Source organism: Zosterops lateralis (genome assembly GCF_965231275.1).
Source record: "Zosterops lateralis genome assembly, chromosome: 21".
Lineage (NCBI taxonomy): Eukaryota > Metazoa > Chordata > Aves > Passeriformes > Zosteropidae > Zosterops > Zosterops lateralis.
In genome coordinates, this window is record NC_139781.1 from 8,797,940 (window position 1) to 8,818,490 (window position 20,551).

The 20,551-nt window shown below is 47.0% G+C and overlaps 1 protein-coding gene across 1 annotated transcript in view; it reads right to left on the reverse strand.

Annotated features, from left to right (window-relative positions):
• The window catches only part of MTMR8 (myotubularin related protein 8), a 277,728-nt gene that overhangs the window by 147,144 nt on the left and 110,033 nt on the right, over positions 1 to 20,551 (reverse strand). The gene's annotated exons all lie outside the window — the stretch shown is intronic.

The following is a 20,551-nucleotide window of genomic DNA, read 5'->3' on the forward strand; positions in this document are numbered from 1 at the left end:
CATCCACAGGAGGGCTCTAGTTGGAAAATCCCACCTCAATGAGGGTCTGCTCGAGGAGAGCCCCATCTCCTGCAGCAGGTGATGGTTGTACAGCCCTGGAATTCAGATCTCACAGGTACCTCACCTGTTTGGGATGTCAGACAGAGCCAGCACAACCTCACCAACTGAATCAAAAGCTGCAGGGAGAGCTGGGACAGCAGAACTGACTGACAGACATCCTGAATGGACATTGCTTCAGAAACTTTGGACTAAAACCAGAGCAATGATCAGTTTATCTCCACCTGAAGACTAAATGTTTTTTCTACCAGGAAATATTAAGTGAGATCTGCACTGTTGTCAGCACACACACAGAGAACACAACAATGACCCTCTTAAGCACAAGATCAGCTTCAAACCATGCACAGCATCATCCCATAACTCAACTCACTTTGGTCAGAGTTGCACCCTGGCAGTGCAGATGGAGGGGGATTTGTCTGGCACATCCCACCCTGTTCCTCTAATTGGGAATGTGGATCTGGAGGAGGAGGATTTCTCTGTGTGTTACACACCAGCACAATGATCCCAGTTTCTCTCCTCCTGCCAGCTGTTGATCAGGCCTGTCAATAAGGCTCATATTCCCCTGTTTCACTTCCTATGCCTTGTTTACACTAAGCTGATTTGAGAAGCAAACCAAGAGTTGCCAGGTTAATTCTTGCTCCCTGCAAAGGTGCTGAAAGGCAAGAAAACCCAAGATCAGCCAAACCTCTGAACGGACAGCAGGCTGCACACAAATCCCATCCTGCCCAGAGCAGTGGGGCAGCCGTTCTCTCTGGCACAGAGAACCTCAGAGAGAACCCAGCTGCATTTCCCTGCCAAGAAAATGCACCTCTGCTGCCTCATTGTCAATGCAAAGCGCTCTGCAGGCAGCCAGCGGGCAGAGGACCAAGCCCAGAGTCCCTGCCAGAGCAGGGGGAGCAGGGAAAAGCCACCTGTGAGCTTCTTCTGGGTCCTGTGCTGGGCTCTGATGATCCTTGTGGGCTCCTTCCAACTCAGGGATTCTCACATTCTCCACTTCCCCACACTGGAGGAAAAAGCATCTTCCAGGGAAGGGCACCCTGTGCTGGCTCCTGTGCCAGGGGCTGCTGCAGCCCAGCAAACCTGAGGGCTCAGTGCCCACCCAGCACACCCCAGACATGGAATATTCCCAGCCTCGAGCTGGGTGTGAGTCACTGAGCACTGTGGAATTGTGCCACGGGCACTGCTCTGGTAAGGAAAACCCACACTCCCCACAGGGAAACAGAGGCAGCTTTCAGTGTGTGCTGGTTGGGCACAGAACATGCAAAAAAAAAAAATAAATGGGATTTCTACCACCTGAGCACATCCCACTGGGTTGTCTGGGGAATCACTGCAGAGAAAACCCCCAGGAAAAACTCAACAATAACACAATGTCCCTGTCAGTCTCAGCAGAGCTGTGGTCTGGTCATATCTGACCTGTCACAGCCTCCAAAAATTTTTCTCTGTCTCCTGCATAAGAACCAAAATCAGCTGGTTTGCTTCACCCTCAGACAGCCCAGTCCAGTCTGGAGTCCCCTCCTTGTGACTGCCAATGATACCAATAATGGGCAAGAAACTCATGGGGAGCAGAGAAGTGAAGGCAGGGAAGGAAGGGGCAGTGTTTTTACCTCTGCAGCAGCAGTGACTGCCTAAATTGTCAAATTAATGCCACTTTTCCATGTGTAACTTATTTTCTCCTGATTCCTTGCAGCTGGAGAGCCACTCCAAAGCCAAGCAACTGGCTGTGAGCAGAAGGACACTCAGTATCACACCACAGTGAAACAGCAAAAATAACCTCCATCCTCCTTGTGCCTCATCCAGCACATCTGGAGTCATGGAAATAACACACAGGAGACTTTACCGACATTCCCACTGCAATCCAACTTCCAATCCAATCCTCCCAGAACTCACCCTGCTCTCCCACAATTATTTACAGTATTGCAGGGCAGATTTTGGGAGCAGAACCCTCGTTTGAGACACCCAGAACTCAGCCCTGGGCTCCCAAACATGAAGATTCATTTTCCTGCAGCATTGCAGGATTTCACCTGCCTTTTCCTCCTGCTATTGATTTACCACATCACCATTGAAATCTCCTTTAGATCTTCAAGGCCTCCCTTCCTTAATCCCACTGGAAGAGTTTTGCTCTAAAGACCACTCTCTGAATTTGGGAACTTTCCCAAAATGCTGCTGTTTCCATGAGAGGATTTCCCTTCTTTTGCTTCTCACCCACTGCCTTCCCTCTCCAGCTACGATGCTGCATTGGACAACATCCCCCAGCCTGAAAACACCTCCTGAAATGGAAATTTCAGCCTGGAATTTCCTCACTGAGGCAGGAGAGGCTGGAGAGCTCTGCCACACGCTGCTATTTCACTGCTGCAGAAGGCAGATGTTCTTCATTCCATATCACAGAGCACAAATATGTTCCTGCAGTCATTGTCTCTATTGAACTGCAAAGAACAGGCACCAAATCCTACAGGTTAATTAATGAGAAAGGAGGGGAAATTTGTCTAACCTCTACTAGGAATTCTCCAGCCTGGCTTTATAAACCAATCAGCCACGCTACAGAGCTATGAGACACGTACCTTCCTGCAAGGAAAAAAAAAAAGCCCAAACCCCATGGAACAGTCTCATAATGGCCCAGTGCCTTTCTGATTAGCACAGCAATAACAAAGCGCTCCGGGCTCTTGCAAAGTATTATTATTATTATTTATGGTACATTACAAGGGAGTTTGTTTGTTCTTTAATAGGAGATGACATATTCAGAAGCCCAGATACGAGTGTCCTCCTGAACTGACTCTGACACAAAGATAGTTTCAGTCATAAATTATAGAATCATAGAACCACAGGACTGGAACAAGTGCCTGGAATGCTTCGCTCTGATGGATGTGGTTGGGATCTGGCTGTTTACCACAGCAAGGGAGAAAAATCAAAACCTGAGAACCAGAGGCTTCCTCTCCCCTCCCAAAGTGACCCAAACCTGCCTCCCCCAGCTCCAAACCCCTTCTCCAGCCTGCATCAGTTGTATGCACACTCTGCGTGCTGCTAAAAAATAAAAAACTCGAGTTATTTCTAATTTAATTATGTGCATCGGGCATTATTAATTAATTGCAGTATTTATATTTAGCAGCCACAGTGCAAACAGCCCCCAGCTGGCTGCAGGCAGAGGTGTGTGTGGCACACACAGCCTGCTCTGTGGGAAAGGAGGGAGGGCATGGGTTGGGCATGGATTGGGCATGGATTGGACATGGGTTGGACATGGATTTGGCATGGGTTGGGCATGGGTTGGGCATGGGTTGGCATGGGTTGGACATGGATTGGACATGGGTTGGGCATGGGTTGGGCATGGATTGGGCATGGGTTGGACATGGGTTGGGCATGGATTGGGCATGGGTTGGACATGGATTGGGCATGGGTTGGGCATGGATTGGGCATGGGTTGGACATGGATTGGGCATGGATTGGACATGGGTTGGACATGGGTTGGACATGGGTTGGGCATGGGTTGGGCATGGGTTGGACATGGATTGGACATGGGTTGGATATGGATTGGGCATGGATTGGGCATGGATTGGGCATGGGTTGGGCATGGATTTGGCATGGATTAGGCATGGGTTGGACATGGATTGGGCATGGATTGGGCATGGCCACACTCCCACACACTCCCCTCAAAAGGTTTTTTTGTGGGATTTTACCAAAAAAAATGCCAGTTTCAGTTTTGGAGAGCATCAAAACAAACTGGAATTTTTATGAAAGCCTTAGTGGGAAACCACAGCTGTTTGTAAAAAGCAATTTTATTATTAAATAACCTCTTCAGTTCACTGCCCACAGCCTGCTGCACACACAGAGGTTCCTCCCAGCACTCCCCAGCGCATCCTGCCCTTGGGAAAGCAGGAAAACATCCTGGATCTTCCTCCTTCCAAAACATCTCCTCCAAGATGGTGTTTGCATGTTGTTTACTATTCCTTCTCCTGTCACCCCCGCCTGACTGACAAGACTCCTGATGCCTCAGCCCATTTGATTTGCTAATATCCCTCAACTTTTTTCCATTTGCAAACCTCCCACCTCTGCTGTAATGAACCCAAGGAGTCTTGTTGCCAAGGAACGCTCTCTGTTTCTGTGCCCTCTGCTTTGGAGGGGAAAATTAGTAACCTGCAGACAAATTAAACTCTTTGGGTGATGAGGAAAGCACCCCAGTTCACATCCCCAAGCCCAGTAAAATCTCTCCAGCATCCAAGTCTTCTTTACATCCATCTGTCACTAGCACTGCTCTAGTTCTGCTTATTTAGGGAAAATCCTGTGGAGATTAAAAAAAAGGAATAAAACTAAATTTGAAACTGGAAGGGCTTTACGAGCAGCACAATGCTCATATATAAATTCATTTTATTTGTGTACTAAGAGATCTACAGCAAAAAAAAAAAAAAAAAAAGGTATTTTTTAAAAAGAAAACTAAAGCTTAGCATTGCTGTTTGTGAGAAGATTGACAGGGAAACACTAAAGGCTGCCCTGGGTCGTGCATTTTGAGGTCACAGAGGGACTGGAAAATCCATAAACCCTGAGGCTGTGCTCCTCCCTGGTGCCCTCAGCACGGCCCTGCCTCATGGCCTGGGGGCTCTCACAGCCCTGCCTGTCCCAAAACCAACAGCCAGACTCACATCTGAACTCCTGCCTGTCCCAAAACCACAGCCAGACTCACACCTGAACTCTCCTGCCTGTCCCAAAACCACAGCCAGACTCACACCTGAACTCTCCTGCCTGTCCCAAAACCACAGCCAGACTCACACCTGAACTCCTGCCTGTCCCAAAACCACAGCCAGACTCACACCTGAACTCTCCTGCCTGTCCCAAAACCACAGCCAGACTCACACCTGAACTCTCCTGCCTGTCCCAAACCAACAGCCAGACTCACACCTGAACTCTCCTGCCTGTCCCAAAACCAACAGCCAGACTCAAACCTGAGCCCCTGCCTGTCCCAAACCAACAGCCAGACTCACACCTGAACTCTCCTGCCTGTCCCAAAACCACAGCCAGACTCACACCTGAACTCTCCTGCCTGTCCCAAAACAACCAACCAGATTCACACCCAAGCTCTCCTGCCTCTCCCAAAACCAACCCCCAGACTGACACCCAAACTCCTGCCTGTCCCAAAACAACCAACCAGACTCACACCCAAACTCTGCCTGTCCCCTCTCCCCCACCCAAAGCCTGTGAGGATCTCACTGGAGCTGGGAGCCTTTACAGGAGGCAGCCCAGCCTGGTCCTACACCCACAAATCCACACAACCCCCTGGTTTTCCTGCCGTGGGAAGGCCAGCAGTGAATTAGCACGGCCTGATTGCAACACAGCACAGCTCCCACTGCAACCCATGGGATTCCCACCTCAAAAACGACTTTACAGCTTGGCTCTCCACCTGTTTGGTCCCCCAGGACCTCTCATCTCCACCAGGGAGGGGAGGGCTGAACAAGCAACTCATACTGATGGCCACAGTTCATGGGAGGAGACTTTCACATTCACTCAGCACTTCTCTAGCTCTGCTGTTTAATTTAAGCTGTGACCCCTGGCCCTGGATGCTGAGCTGAAGCAGCTCAGCTCCCAGCCCTGTTTTCATGGCCTCAGTCAGTCTGAGTTACCAGGACTCAGAGGAGATCCAGGGGTGCAGGGGGGAGGACACAGCAGAGCAGGGAGGGCTCCTGGAGTGTAGATATTTTAGAATTAGGTTTGAACTACCCACCAAGGCCAACTGTGAAGCCAGTGGCACAGCTAAAAATTAGATGTTAAGGTGTTAATGGGAGATATTGGGTTTTCCAGGTGTTGATAGGTAGAGTTATCAGTGTGAATCCTTTAGCCACCTTAAGAAACAAGTGAAACAATATCTATTTACATTCTTTCTGTGCTGTGTGTCATTGGAAATGTGTCTGCATTTGTAAACTATCTAGAAGAGTATAAAACCTGCCATTTTAGATGAAATAAAGGGACAACATAGGATTAACAACAGTGGCCAGATCTGCATCTGTCTCACTTCAACTCTCTCTTATTATCAATATCCCTGGCTTCACCTGGAGCAGCCCAACCTCAGCCCTCCAAGTGTGGGGTGTCCAGTCACACTGGTGACCCAGGACAAGGAGGAGTGTTTTGACCAGGATGATGTACATTTAGTCCCTACATGTGCCTGGGTCAGGTCAATCTCAAGGATTTTTAGTGCCCTCCTGCACATTTCCCTCCTGCCATCAGCTGTGCCAGCCAGGGCACATCTGGGCAAGAGAAACAGCAGGGGAAAGGAGCAGCTGAGACCAGCCCCAGCCTCACCAGGAGAGCTTTTTGAGCTGGGGCATCATCTGCATGGATGCTCCATCAGCCTAAGGAAAGCTCTTTGCTGAGCCTCTCTATTAACTGGAGCTATTCGCTTTTAGAGGCAGGGACATTTCTCAGAGAAATTCTCTCCTTCAATACTTCAGGCATCGTGAGGCTTCCCTTCTGAGAGAGCCTTGCCTTGAGTCACCCTCTAGAATCAAAAGCAAAGCAAAGAGATTTTCTCTTCCCCACCCACCACCATGTGCAGAGGGATGTGAATTCCCCTGATAAACAGCACTGCAGACCAAGGGTTGTGACTCTCCAAATGAGCTGCTTTCACTCCCAGCTACTTTTCCAGCCCCCTCCAAATCCTACAGTCCCCTCCTCAAACTTCCACAGGTGCCTCCCCACTGGGCCTAATCTGCAAAACAAAGTTTCAATCTTGTCTCACTTTCAAAAGTGTGTAAAATTCACTTTCTGGCATTGCCTTCTTAAAGCTCCCTCCCCTCAACCCACAACTCCTCACTGGAGTCCTTTGAAATTGTTAAAACTCATCTGCCCACAATAATTATTGACTCGATGCTTTAATTCCGAATGCAACCAGATCCCTCCTGGGCTTGTTTTATTCTCTCCGAGGGAACAGCCCATGAGCTCCAGGAGTGTGAGGCTTGGCAGGGAGAAGGGGAAGGAGGCTCACAGTGCACTGGGCTGTGGGTAACTCGAGCAGACAGCCTCATCCAGCAGGAGACAAAGGTTTTCCCACCAAGCCATTGCACAGCAGGGATGCTCGACACAAAGTACAGGGTGTAAAACACTCAAAGGGAGCATGGAACATCTTCCAGAGTGTTTGCAATCTGAACCTGTGTCAGCCCAGTCAGAGCTCAGGAGTTATGAAACTACCCCTGGGTGAATGAAGGGGTTAAACCCAGCTTTGGGACTGCCTGGAAAGCCTTGGCAATTCTTTCATTAAACACATCCCCACGCGCAAAGGAAGCCATAAATATGTGGCATTTTCTCCCTCTAGTGGCTGGAGGCTTGGAAATGAAGGTGATGGAGAGCGACCCTGAAATTTCTGGGAACAAAAGGGATTGTCCTGGGCTGCCTGTCCCCTGGAGCCCCAGGAAACCAGCCCAGAAAAGGGATCATTTCTGTTGGGGAAGATGAATCAGGGAAACCTTATCAATATGATTGCTTAGCAAAAGATTCTGAAAATATGAAACCTGTAATTGAAATAGAAATGGGAGCTCACTTTGAGTTGTAGGATACCAAGTCTTAGTTACTCTAGAACCTGAAAACAACAGCCTGGGCAGCTGAAGGAGAATCCCTTTGGATTGAACAATCCCTGAGGGATCCAAAGGTCAATGGAGCAAAACAGAAAAGTCTAAAGAGGAGTTTTTAGAGTTTAAAATATAACACAGCATGGTAATGTAGTAGTTCTTATAGGCTGTGTGGAGATTCTATAGGATTTTGTGTCTTGTATTAGTTGGTCACTGTAAATTAGAATATTCATCACAAAAGGAGATGGAATGGATTGGAACCAGGGCCTCGCTCTGTTTTCCCTGCTCTCTTTCTCTCCTTTCCCTGCTCTTTTCCCTGCTCTTCCCCCTGCACTCTGACCTCTGCCACCTTGTTCTCTCCCTCTCTCTTTGGGGTTCCCTCCAGCCCAGGCTGGTGGCTGAAGGCAAAGCCCTTTTTACCCACAACCCTTGTAATAAACCCACATATTCTAGAATATCTCAGCTCTGCAGAGTCCCTTGTCCCTGTAAGTCACAGATGCTCCTACAACCCTCTGTGCCATGGTCACTGCCCTCAGCACTGAGGGGCTGAAGATCTCCCAGTTTTCACCAAACACCTGTGGGTTACTGCACCAGTCAGTGTTTTTATTCCCTGCAATGTCCCCACTTCATGAGGCTGCTCTTTGTTCATGCCCCACTGCCAGGAACACACAGGAGCCACTCAGGATTAGTGTCACCGTGTCACCTCACCCCAGCCAGGCTGCCAGCTCTGCTCATCCCTTACAACACCTCCGAGCTTGTAGGAAAACAGGAGACAGAAAATCACCCAGAGATGCATCAGGGAGACAAAGCAAGGGAGTAACCTGGTATGACACAGGAGGAAAAGCTCCTCAATAAATTGTTTCTGAAGGATTTTAAAGCTTTGAGATTCCCAGATTTGGTGACATGGTTACTCCAGTTATGGGTGTGCTTGGGACTTGTTTCCACATAAGCCTCAACCTTCCTCTAAAGACAACTAACAGGGTCCACAACCTCCATTTGCAATAATGAGTGTATTATTCCTTCCTTGGAGTGCATCTTCCTTCCTTGGAAGGAAGACAAACAACATCAAAACCAGTTCAACACAGCTCCTTTCCCCTAACTGCAATTCAACCCTACAATTTCATGTATTCTAGTTAAAAATCCCATTTCATGTATTCTAGTTAAAAATCCCAAGACTCTCTGTCAATAATGCACCATTACATCACCAGAGAATTTGTTTGTGAGTATGAATGTGGATGAATATCCTCAACAGCAGCAGAAATGTTTTTACAAAAGGCCAGGAAGAAGGGAAGAAAGAGGAGATGGATGTTATCCAAGTGAGGTGGTGGGTTTGATTCAAAGATAAGACTTGGAAATATTCTCTGGATACAAACCAGAATTACACCCACCCAAGCAGTGCCTGCACAAACCAGAGAGGCAGGCAGGCCTTCAAACCCACAATTCCACCCAAATCCCATTAAACCACATTTAATCCAAATCCCATTAAACTGTGGCGGCCTTTCCCTGCTCCTTCCCCACGACTCACAATCCATGAGTCAGGATATCTCTGCTTTTTACCTTCCCAAACTGTCCTTCACCATTTGGCACTTGGATTGGCAGTGGAGCTTGTAATTAGGTCCCAAATGTGCCACCACATCAGTGCTGCCTACAAGGGATTACACCGAGGTAAAAAGACTTTAAGAGCCCGTGTGATGTGAAATCTGAGCACCATCCATCGCCTTCTGGAGTGCTAAATATACCCATATTTCACTATTTACTTGTCTGCTTAGCTATCTCAGGATAGCTGTCTGTGGCAGTCCCTAAAGAAGGAATTTTGCTGTCTATATATAATATGCTTAGCAATTTTTGCCACAGATATATTCCACATGGAGCTTTTCATCCTTATAAACTTCAACGTGGGAAAAAAAAAAAATAAAAATCGACGCTCCACTTCTCTTCCCAGGTTCTTAGAAAGGGATGTTGGTAAGGCAGGATGAGTGTCCTCCGAGCCTGCAATTCCTGTAAACTCCCAATTTGAACCCCGTTAAGAATGTGGCATGACAAAATAAGTGATACTGGAAATTTCCCTGCCTTCCACAATATGAAATTCAGATGGAGATACAATCCCTCAACAAAGAAATCAAGATTATTTTCATGAACCAGGTAAGGTTGCAAGAACAGGTGTTGAGATTTTTCCCCCCAAAATTAAAGATTCTGGAAACACAAGCAGCTCATGTGTCTAAAGACAATCCCTGAGACTCCTCCAAGCCTCAGCTGTGAGAAAAAAACCAAAGCAGAATCAAAGAGGTGCTGAGATAAATGACGGGAGCGTGGCCCTTGCCTGCCTGCACTCTGCCAGATGGGCCCTGGAATGGCATTTGAAATCCATGAAAAGCACAAACGCTGCTCAGCTGAGCTGTGCCCGAGGCTGGAAATGCAGCCAGAAAATTCCCCAAGCACTCCACTGCCATTTACCACCTGCATCTGCCGGGGTGGGATTATTTTGGGGAGGGAGTGGGTTTTGAAATGTACAGAATTGTTGCTAAAACACTCTTTTTTTTTTTTTTTTTTTTTTTTTTTCTTAACTAAGCTGTGTTGTGAAGAGATAAAAATAGCTTGTTGGGGAGAGCAGACTGACTGTGGAGGCATCCCAAAAATATCCTTGTGTGAAGGGAAAGGTGTGAATGCATGTTCTTAAAAAAAGGAATGTGTGGCTCATGCTTTACTCTGCTTCCACTACACAGCCATATGTTGGCTGCTGGGTTCTATTAATAACCTCAGATATTTATATTTATATCCCACACTTGCTGTGTGGCTGAGCACAAGTTTGGGTTCACAAATCCTTGATTCCAGCACCTCCAGTTTTTAGGGATGCTCAGCTCTGCCAGAAAAGGAATCTGATGGAGTCTCCTGCATTAAGAACAGATTGATCCATAAATTAATGGAGAGGAAAGAAGGAGGGGCTTCCTCTGCTCCTCTAAATGACTCCAATCCCTCACTAATATTTTATCATGAAGGCACAGAAAACTCACACACAACTTCCACCTCACATTCAGAACAGCAAGGCTGGATTTGATATTTAGACTCGACCCTTGTGGCCTGTCAGTTGTTGTTCCATTCTCAGTTCACTCTTTTTTCATCCCTCACTCGATGCTCAGCCTCTATTTCCTGGTGATACATAAACTTCCCAGAATATTTTGGACTTGATGGCTACAAAAAAAAAAAAAGAATAAAGAGGGAAAATGGCTCATTATGAGCTCTCCCCACCAAATGATATTTTTCTTTTCACTTTTCTTGTATTTCAATGTTATTTTTAACATCATTAACAGCTCTGCTCCCTCACCCCTGATGGGGCCAAGCCCTGGGACACCCCAAGAGTTCTCTGCCCCCATTAACTCTGCACCCACACAAACCAGCCCAGGCAGAGCTTTAGTGCTCTTCAAGCATTCACTTCCTTCTTTGTAATAATTTTAATGTTCAATCCTGTAAGAGCTCAAATCATTTTTCCACTCATTTGCAGGAATTACAATATCCCCTTTTCTCTTTTCACTGAAACAGAGCTGGTTGTTGAGGATTGCCATTCACTGCAGCCCACAGAAAACCCTACAATAGATTAAACCCCAAAGTAAAGAGCATTTAAAAACACCCATTGTACCCCCAGCCAGCACAAAGCTGATCACTAAATTGTGCCTTTTGCACAAAACACTCACAGATATTAAAGCTGCCTTTGGTTGTGGAGGGTTTATTTTGTTTAGTTTTTTTTTTAATGAGCTTTCTGAAGAAAAATTTTCACCTGAAAGCAAAGTGTGGACAATTGATTACACTTCAGAGCCTTAAAACTTTCTGATTTTTCTATTTGAGCTTTCACCCTCAAAAATTAGGGGAAAAACTTCCAGATTGCAGAATGAAAACAAAAATTCATTGTAAATATGTCTTTCTGACCAAAAAACCACAATGGAAAATGTTCAAACAGTCCTTAAGGAAACCATTCAGCAAAAAGCTGAATGTCCACTGGTCTGTCCCTGCAGTGGGAGTGATGAATAAAGAGGAGAAAATGGGCAGATATTTTGTTGGACATTGTGCTGCCACTGCCTCCAGCAGGAGTTTTTACATTTGGATTTACTGTAAATCCCCCCAAATTGTTGCATTGCTCACTCAGGGTGGGCAGTGGTGCCAGCAGGGACATTCCCCAGGGAACACATCCAGCAGAACTCCTAAATCCCTGGCAGTTCCACTCCCAGAGTTTTGAGGTTCTGCCCCACCTGAGGATGAGCTCTGTGACTGCAGCTGCTCTGAGCACACTGACAGGAACAACAGGGCAATTTATCCTTGATAAAATTACTTTTTTTTTTCTTTTTTTTTCCCCACTTGCTTTGTTCCCTGAAGGAGATTAGTGCTTTCTTGAGTTCAGGAGGATTATTGAACCCTGAAAATTCACTGTATGTGAAGCTTGCTGGGAAAGCACCTCTGGTATATTCACAGAGTCCACTGAAACACAGGCTGGCAGCACATTAAATTGCTTCTCCATGAAAGCTCTTCTCCCACTGAGTCTGCTAATTGTCTGTGCTTTTAAAAGTTATTATTGAATTTAGAGTTGGCTAGAGATGCTAATTTAATCACCCCCCAGACTCCAAAGCAGGTACTGGATAAGCACCACCACCTCTCTGCACTATTCATTAATCAGAGCTTTGAGAGACCAAACCCCATGAAAAGCAAAATACAGCCAGTCCATTCCTCACCCCTGACACTGCCACCTTAACCTGAACCCACCCTGACTGATAGAAAACCTCAGGGAGGCCCCACAGCACCTCCAGTGCTCCAGGACAGGCTGATGTGCCCTCCCAGCACTGCCAGTCCCTTTCTGGGCACAGATATTGGTGCTGGGCCATCTGCACAGGAACCCATCGCAGAGGAGCTGCCATCTGTCCCTCCTGTGCCACCCCCACTTATGTTTCCAAGAATAAATCACTGTTTCTTTATCCTTTTAGAAGCATTTTTTCTTAGCATTGTGGTGACCAGCACATCCCATTCCCCCTGCCCAGGTCAGTGACACCAACTGGGAGCTGCTGCTCCTCTTGTGTTGTGCACAGGGGGAAGAGCTGAGTGTGAATCCTCATCCAGAAGCTCTGCTCCCTCCCCAAGAACTCAGCATGATATGAAATGCTGAGTTCAACTTCTTCAGTGTTCAACTTCCAGGCTGAAAACACTTCCCACAATATCACTTCCAGACTCTGAGCCAAACTTTGGGGATCTCAAATCACCCCTGGGCTCTCAGTGCCTCTCCCACTCTGATCTGTCCCCTCTGGAGCTGCTCCTCCAGAGCTCAGAGATGCCTTTAACCAGAAACATCCTACCAAAGCAGCAAGTCCTTTTCCTCCAGCCAGGCTCTCTCACTCCCAGATGTGCATTCCTGTGCATCTCCTGCCTGCTTTGGAAATTCCAGCTGGAACTGCACACCAGAACACCTAGAACTTTCATAAACTGATATGGCAGGAGGGGAAAAACCTTTTTTTTTGTCCATGAAAGCTGCCTGAGTGTCTTTGAAACAATGAAACAGGACAAATACCAATAGCAGGACAAACACCTCCAAATGAAAGCACTTCTACAGTTTCAAAAAATTGGAGTCTTCAAAAATCAAGTGGATGTGGCACTTAAGGACATGGACTAGTGGTGAGTGTGGTGGTGCTGGTTCATGGCTGGACTGGTCTTAACGTCATTCCAACCTCAGCAGTTCTGTAATTTTATGATTTGATTGATTCTATCCACCCCCTGTGCCTCCACCACATTCCAAAAATCCAAGGCACTGATACGTCCTCACACAGAAAGGAAAGCAGGTAAACAAAGGAATATATTCATCATTTTCCTCTGCCAGTCAGACCTTTCATCTACTCACCCTGAGCCAAGTTCAACACCTATTTTTTTTTTTTGTATCAAATAATTAATTCAACCGCACTAGACCAGAAATTAAAATGACACATAAAACATAAAAACCACAAAAACGCTTTCCAAATCTCCTTTTGCCCTCTCTACTTTGCATCTCATTTAGTGTCTGGTGTATGGATTGAGCCTCATCTCTCTTGTACTGAAATCAGACTGGCAGCTCCTTGCAGCAAACACCACCAGGGCATTTTTCAACAGCCATTTAGCCAGCTGGCTTTTGGTATTCACAGCAGTATGACCAAATCCACTAAAGCAGACTTCAAAGTGTTCAACACTTAAAAATCAAACGGAGGCTTTAGGAGCGTTGGGTTTGGGGCCTGGGTGGTAAATGGAACACGAAAAGTGACAATACACTTCAATTATTGCTGTGTGATGCTAAATTGCCAACATCAAGAGAAGCGGTGCCAGCACAAGTGCAAGGAAATAATTAGCATTTAATATTTCATCAAAACGTTGAATTTTTAAACACTGGAGTTGTCAGGGTTTGGGTTTTTGGTGGGTTTTTTTTTTTTTTTTCATTATTATTATTATTATTAGTTTTAATTATTTAGCTGGTTTTACAGAATTGATCCCAGTGCCTCAGGTGGCTCTGATGCCAACTGCTCACCAAAAGATGTCACACACGGTGTTTTTCAAGGTGCCAGCTCTCTCAGGGAGATGTTTAATTAAAACTTCTGCCACTCATGACTCATTCTTGAGGAGAAGCACCTTCCCCTGAGCTCACACACTCCTGGGAGCAGCCCAGCCCTTCTTCAGGCAGCAAAGATGGGTCTGTCCCACACCTGCCTTTGGTTTGGTGCTGTCTGCACACAGCTGGGGCTCCCTGAATGTGCCATGAGCATTCCAGCCCTGCTGGCAGCACAGACACATCCTGATGGAGCCCAGGGCCAGCCCAGGTGCACAGACATGGCCAGGCTGTGCTGCTGCTCCAGCTCCACGTCCCTCTGCACCCAGAGCAGTCCCAGGGCAGCCCATTGCTGGGAAATCTCACATCAGCCTTTGCTTTCCTTCCCCCTTTCCACACAGAGTCCTTCCCACCTCCCCAAAAGCCAGAAGGATGCAAAGTCCTGCTCGCTGTCCTCTCTCCCCAGCAACATCACAGCTCTGGGAGAAACAGCAGAGTTCATTTTGACCTGGGTCTGCTTGACAAAAAAAGGCTTTTTATATCTGTGACGTGCACAGGCAGCAGGAGCACGCTCACCTGCCAGGGCCCACTCACAGTGAGCAGGATCATCCCTTCCCTGCAATCAGAGCGTGGATGTTGCTAAATTTCATAGGGAAAGAAAATATGATTTATATATAGATATTGAACTACCTTGACTGAGACCTGACTTGAGGCCCAAGGCCTGTAACACAGCAAAAAATTCTCAGTGAGCTGTGGCGCAGCTAGAATTAGATATTAAGGTGTTTAGGAAAGATAAAAGAGTATTAAAGGTCATTGAATAGAATTTTTAATATGCAGGTGTTAGACACCTTAAGGGTAAACCAAACAATGTGTGTTTACATTCTTTCCTCTGCTGTGTGCCAATGAAAATGTGTCTGCATTTGTAAAATAGCTGAAAGAGTATATAACCTGCCATTTTAGATAAAATAGGGTGATTTTGTAGGATTGACCATAGTAGTCAGACCTACATTTGTTTTAGTTCAACCCTCTCTTATTATCGATATCCCTAACTTCACATGGATGTCACTGAGGGAATAAACTCCAAACTCTTCAATCCATTCCCATTCTCATTTCCCTGTCTCTAATCTGCCCTTTACCATCTCAACACAATGGCATGGGAGCATTAGGACAAGACAAGCTGGCAAATCCTGGACAAATATCCTGCCAAAATCCTGACTTTTAGCACCAAGCCTTGACTAAAAGCATCTCAGGAGCTGCTCCTGTGCAAGAGTGCTCCCTGACTATCTGCCCTGGAGGTGCCTCCCAAACAGTCTGTTGCTGGATTAAACACAGTGCTCAACAATTTTAATCCCTCTCATGCTGCCACATCCACAAACACAGATTTCAATGGCTCCCCAACACCAAGAGCTGGTGATGCAAGAGCTCGTGAGGGTTTTCAGAGCTCGAGCAGCCAGCAGTTCACCTGGAAACCAGGACATTCAATCGGATTCTTGTTTTCCCAGCTTCTAAGAAATAGATGGGGGTGAGCTAATATTAGCTCTTCCAGGAATAGTTAGGTGGCTAAAAAGAGAACAAAGGTGATAAAACAGCCTGTCTGTGAGAGCTGCAGGTTTTATTCCTCCAGCCTGTCTGTCAGCTTCAAGAGCCTTCAGCTGTCACTTGCTGGACAGAGCTTTGGGTCAGCCTGTGACACTCCTGGCAGAGGGGACAGAGTGATGTACATCAGCCACAGCTGGGTTTGGGCTTTCTCCAAATAAATGTTGTAGATAAGGAAGAGCCTCTGGCCAGCTCAAGTGGCTCTTCCAAACTCACCTGGTTACACATCTCTGCAGGTCCAGGTGGGGAGCAAGGGGGAGAAACTCTCTGTGCTCCCCTGGAAGCCTCACTGCAAAATCCCCAGGGGTTCCAGGGAACTGAACGTGGATTTGCAGATTCTCTGCCACCCAAAGAGGCAAAGGTGGGGCTGACCCAAACCCCACCATCCCACAGAGCTGCAGTGGAACTCTGAGCCCCAGTGTCATCTCTGGGCACAAACCAGGTGTGTTTGGCTCCTGCCATCCCCTTTTCCTCATTTCTGGTCCCACCACAGTCCTGAACACGGGATGCCCCATAATTTCACCCTGCTCCCCTTTCTGTGCACCCATTTAATTTTTAAACTATAAATCACTTGATGGCTCAGTGTTCACTCTTGGTTCACCCTGACCAGGAGAGGGAAAGACTCACCTCCACAACACATGGAAATGAAGTGGGTTAACTCCTGCCTCCTGTTACAATGAGGTTAAAGCATCAAAAAACACGAGTTAAATTCCTCCTGGATGCTTCATTTCCAAGGGAGCTGGCTAAGAGTAGGAAACTGCATAATTGAATAATTTGGTTCCATTTTCATGACTGCATTCTGCCTTTTTGGGCCACCAAAAAGGCCTGGCTATAATGCTTTGCAAATTACACAGAAATAAAGTGTACTGAAGCACTAAAGGACTTTATTTCCTCCTTTCTCAGAAACGAAAGTTGGAATGATGAACCTGGAAGCTTTTTTATAACCTGAATGATTCCATGAAAGGCTTGACACTTTGTGGCCTTATTAAGCCCATCTTGACTGTGCCTGCTTGGATGACTATAATTACAAGAATTTAGGAGGGTGCTTTGTTTTACCAGCTAAAAAAACAGGGAGCTGGAGGAAATGGAAAATTAAAGCCCACTAGACACAAAAACGTTTTCCAGGAACCACATGAGAGAGCGTGAGGAATGGCTGTTCGTGGAAAGGGAGGACATTAACAGGGACAAAAACAGTCACTAACCAAAGGACATCCAGCAGGGGCATGAGGAATTTTGGGGATCTCATTATAGGGGAGGTGTGCTCTTGGCTTGGCACCCTGGCAGGATCTGTCCCCTTGTCTGCAGAGAGCCCAGCTCCATCCTATATCCATGGCCATACCCTATATCCATGGCCCTGCTCTGTCCTATACCCATGGCTATATCCTATATCCATGGCCATATCCTATATATGGCCATATCCTATACCCATGGCCATATCCTATATCCATGGCCCTGCTCTGTCCTATATCCATGACCCTACTCCATCCTATACCCATGGCCATATCCTATATCCATGCCCATGCTCTATCCTAGATCCATGGCCATACCCTATATCCATGGCCCTGCTCTGTCCTACATCCATGGCCATATCCTACATCCATGGCCATATCCTATATCCATGGCCATATCCTATATCCATGGCCATATGCTATATCCATGGCCCTGCTCTATCCTACATCCATGGCCATATCCTATATCTATGGCCATACCCTATATCCATGCCCATGCTCTGTCCTATATCCATGGCCATATCCTATATCCATGCTCATGCTCTATCCTATATCCATGCCCATGCTCCATTCTATATCCATGGCCATACCCTATATCCATGGCCATGCCCTATATCCATGGCCATACCCTATATCCATGGCCATGCCCTATACCCATGGCCATGCCCTATACCCATGGCCATACCCTATATCCGTGGCCCTACTCTGTCCTATATCCATGGCCATACCCTATATCCATGGCCATACCCTATATCCATGGCCCTACTCCATCCTATATCCATGGCCCTGCTCTGTCCTATACCCATGGACAAGGAGCCAGGAGAGGAGGTTCCACCACACTGTGAGTGAGCAAGGTGGGCTCACTGCACAGCACATTCTGAATTTTTCAAAGCAAAACCTCAGTGTTGTGCCCCTCATTTCCCCAAAAGCAGCCAACGAAGGCAGAATGTGGATATCACCCCCCAAAAAACCCCCAGCAAGCCCAGCAGCAGCTTCCAGTGCTTCAGTGTTCATTTATGGAGAGTAAAGCACACCAGCCCTGGGGGGCTGCCCTGACCTCAGCTCAGGAACAGCAGAGGCTGCACGGGCAGTGCTGGCATTTGGGGAAAGGCAGCTTTGTCCAGGAACACAAGCCTGGTTTTGCTCATTTGTGTATTCCTGCAAACTGCACAATCCTGCAGTGGGAGGATGTGGATTTTCCCAGACGGATCCCAAAATTCAAAATCCACCCCCTGCCCCAATTCCTGCATAACCCTCCCATGCAGACAGGGAACATCTGCCTGCACAGGTTGAGGAGCTAATCACTCTTACACAATAAAGGAGCTTCTTTGGGTGGATTTTTCCCTTGCTGACTTGGACAAATAACAGCTTGTCACTGCTGCATTCTCCCTGCAATGGGAGCAGACCTGGGAATCCCATAAGAGATGCCTGGAGCTGATCCTGTGATGAGTGTCTGATTTGGATCAGCAATCAGCAAGGTACCTCGGTGCCCTGGTACACATCACTCCTCCAAACAACTCTCTGCATCTATCAGCAGCATCTGCTGTTAATAAATAAGGAGAAGCCAAGCTATCAGCTCGCTGCTATTTTTGGATGAGAAGCTTGTTTTGAAAGCAGAGGAAATTTCCAGCCTTCCTAAAGGCCTTTAACCTTCTTTATGTGGGAAAATACCTGCCTCACATTCCCACCAGGCACACACTCACATACAGAGTCTTTAAATTACCTGAAAAATGCTATTAGCTTCATCTCCAAATCAGAAGCTGCCAGAGAGAGAAAAGAGGTTCTAAATTAACATTAGACACAAGTGGGACATTAACCCCACTCAGGGCTGGTGAGAGACAGATGAGCCATCAGCTGGTGGTGCAGAAGGGCACTGAGCAGTGAGGGAAAATCCCTTTTTCCATGTCACTGGAGGAGCAAAGCCACACACTCTGGGCTGTGGGCAACAAGAGTCTGCTCAGTCCTGGGGAAACTGTGAGCCCAGATAACAAGCAGCATTAAAGGCCAAAAAATCTGATGTCTCCTGCCTTTACAGACAGATTTGCAAGAAAACAGGGAGCTCTGCAAGGTGCTCCACAGCCCAAATGCCAAACCAGCACTTCTGCCACACTCCTCAGGGTCAAAAAAAATAATAGTGACTTCAGATTGGAGCTGAAAGCAGGGACAGGGATCACTCCTGTGCTGAACACAGCACCTTGCCTTGTGGTACATCTAGTCCTGACACTTTTGTCTGACTAATTCATAAAAGATATCAAGGGCCTCAAGCAAAGCCACAGATCTTTAGCAATTCTCTGCCTCGCAATCGAAATCTCAGTCTGGTTATTCCAGTCTTTTATCAGCACAGGGTGTTCCCAGCAGAGCTCTGCCAGCACCCAGCTCTCTGCCTCTGGGTCTCAGGGTATGACAGGTTTTGAAGCCTGCCTCAAGCTACGGATCCCCTAAACCTTCTGTATTTCCCAAGTGTGAATTTTTAATTCCTTTCTCTCAAGTGCCACCAAGTCTGCATGAACCTGATGGGAACAAAACCCAAGCACAAGACTGAGGCACAGGAGCCAAACCCAACACAACAGCTCCAGCCCAAAGGCCACTGTGGAGAAAGAACCCCAAACTAACATATTCCTTTTATTTCTACTCAAAACAAAGATGCAATTTCCCCCCTCAGTGTTATAATTTGGGGGTAGGTGGTGAGGGCTGACTCAGGACTCATAAATGCTTCAGGCTGGCAGTGCTGCAGGGATGGGGAAACCACCATGAAATGTCCTTTTTCTCAACTCTGGAGACTATTCCTGCAACCAGAGACCTGCAAGAGCAACAAGGGACCACCCCAGAGGGGTCTCCAGTGACCCAAACTCCCCCCACCCACTCCAATACCCCCCTTGCTCTCCCTCCTTCTCCTCCCTTTGCCGCAGTACATTCTGGAGCCCTGAATATTCCCCCTGAATATTCACCCTATTCCAAACCCATGCAGGGCTGTGATTAGGGACTGAAACATGCGTCACTGGATCTGCACATCAAAGCCCTGGCAGCCACAGCATCCGCAGGGATGGAGAGGGAAGGAGCACAACAGAGGTGACACAGGCTCTGCTTTGGCGTAGGGGGAGCTCCCCACTGAGGATTTTTGCAGACTGTATTTAAAGATCTGGGATGCTGCAGCTCCTCCTGAGCTTCCAGAATTCCTGCTCAGCACAAACCCTCCTCCCTCCCTGTGCTGCCCTGCTCAGTATCCAAAGTGTCAGCCTGAGACTGGTGTCAGCCTGAAATCTATTGGCACAAGTGGCTGTTTTTGCAGTTTTGTTTTTTCCACTTAAGTCTGTGTTATCCACAGCAATTTGAATATTCTGATAGCTCAGATAACAGAGAGGGATGCCTCCAGTCTGTGCTGAAAGGAGACTGGCAGAAAAGAGAAGCCCAGCTCTTTCACATGAGATTTTTTTTTTTTTTTTGGTTTTCCTCAACAGCCAAGTTCCTTTCAACCCCAACCCTGCTTCCCATTCCTTTGATATGACCACCAAAATAAATAACTTTATTTGAAGTTTAACTAACTTTATTTTTATTTTGGTCACTTTATGCCCAAAAGCTGCTGGA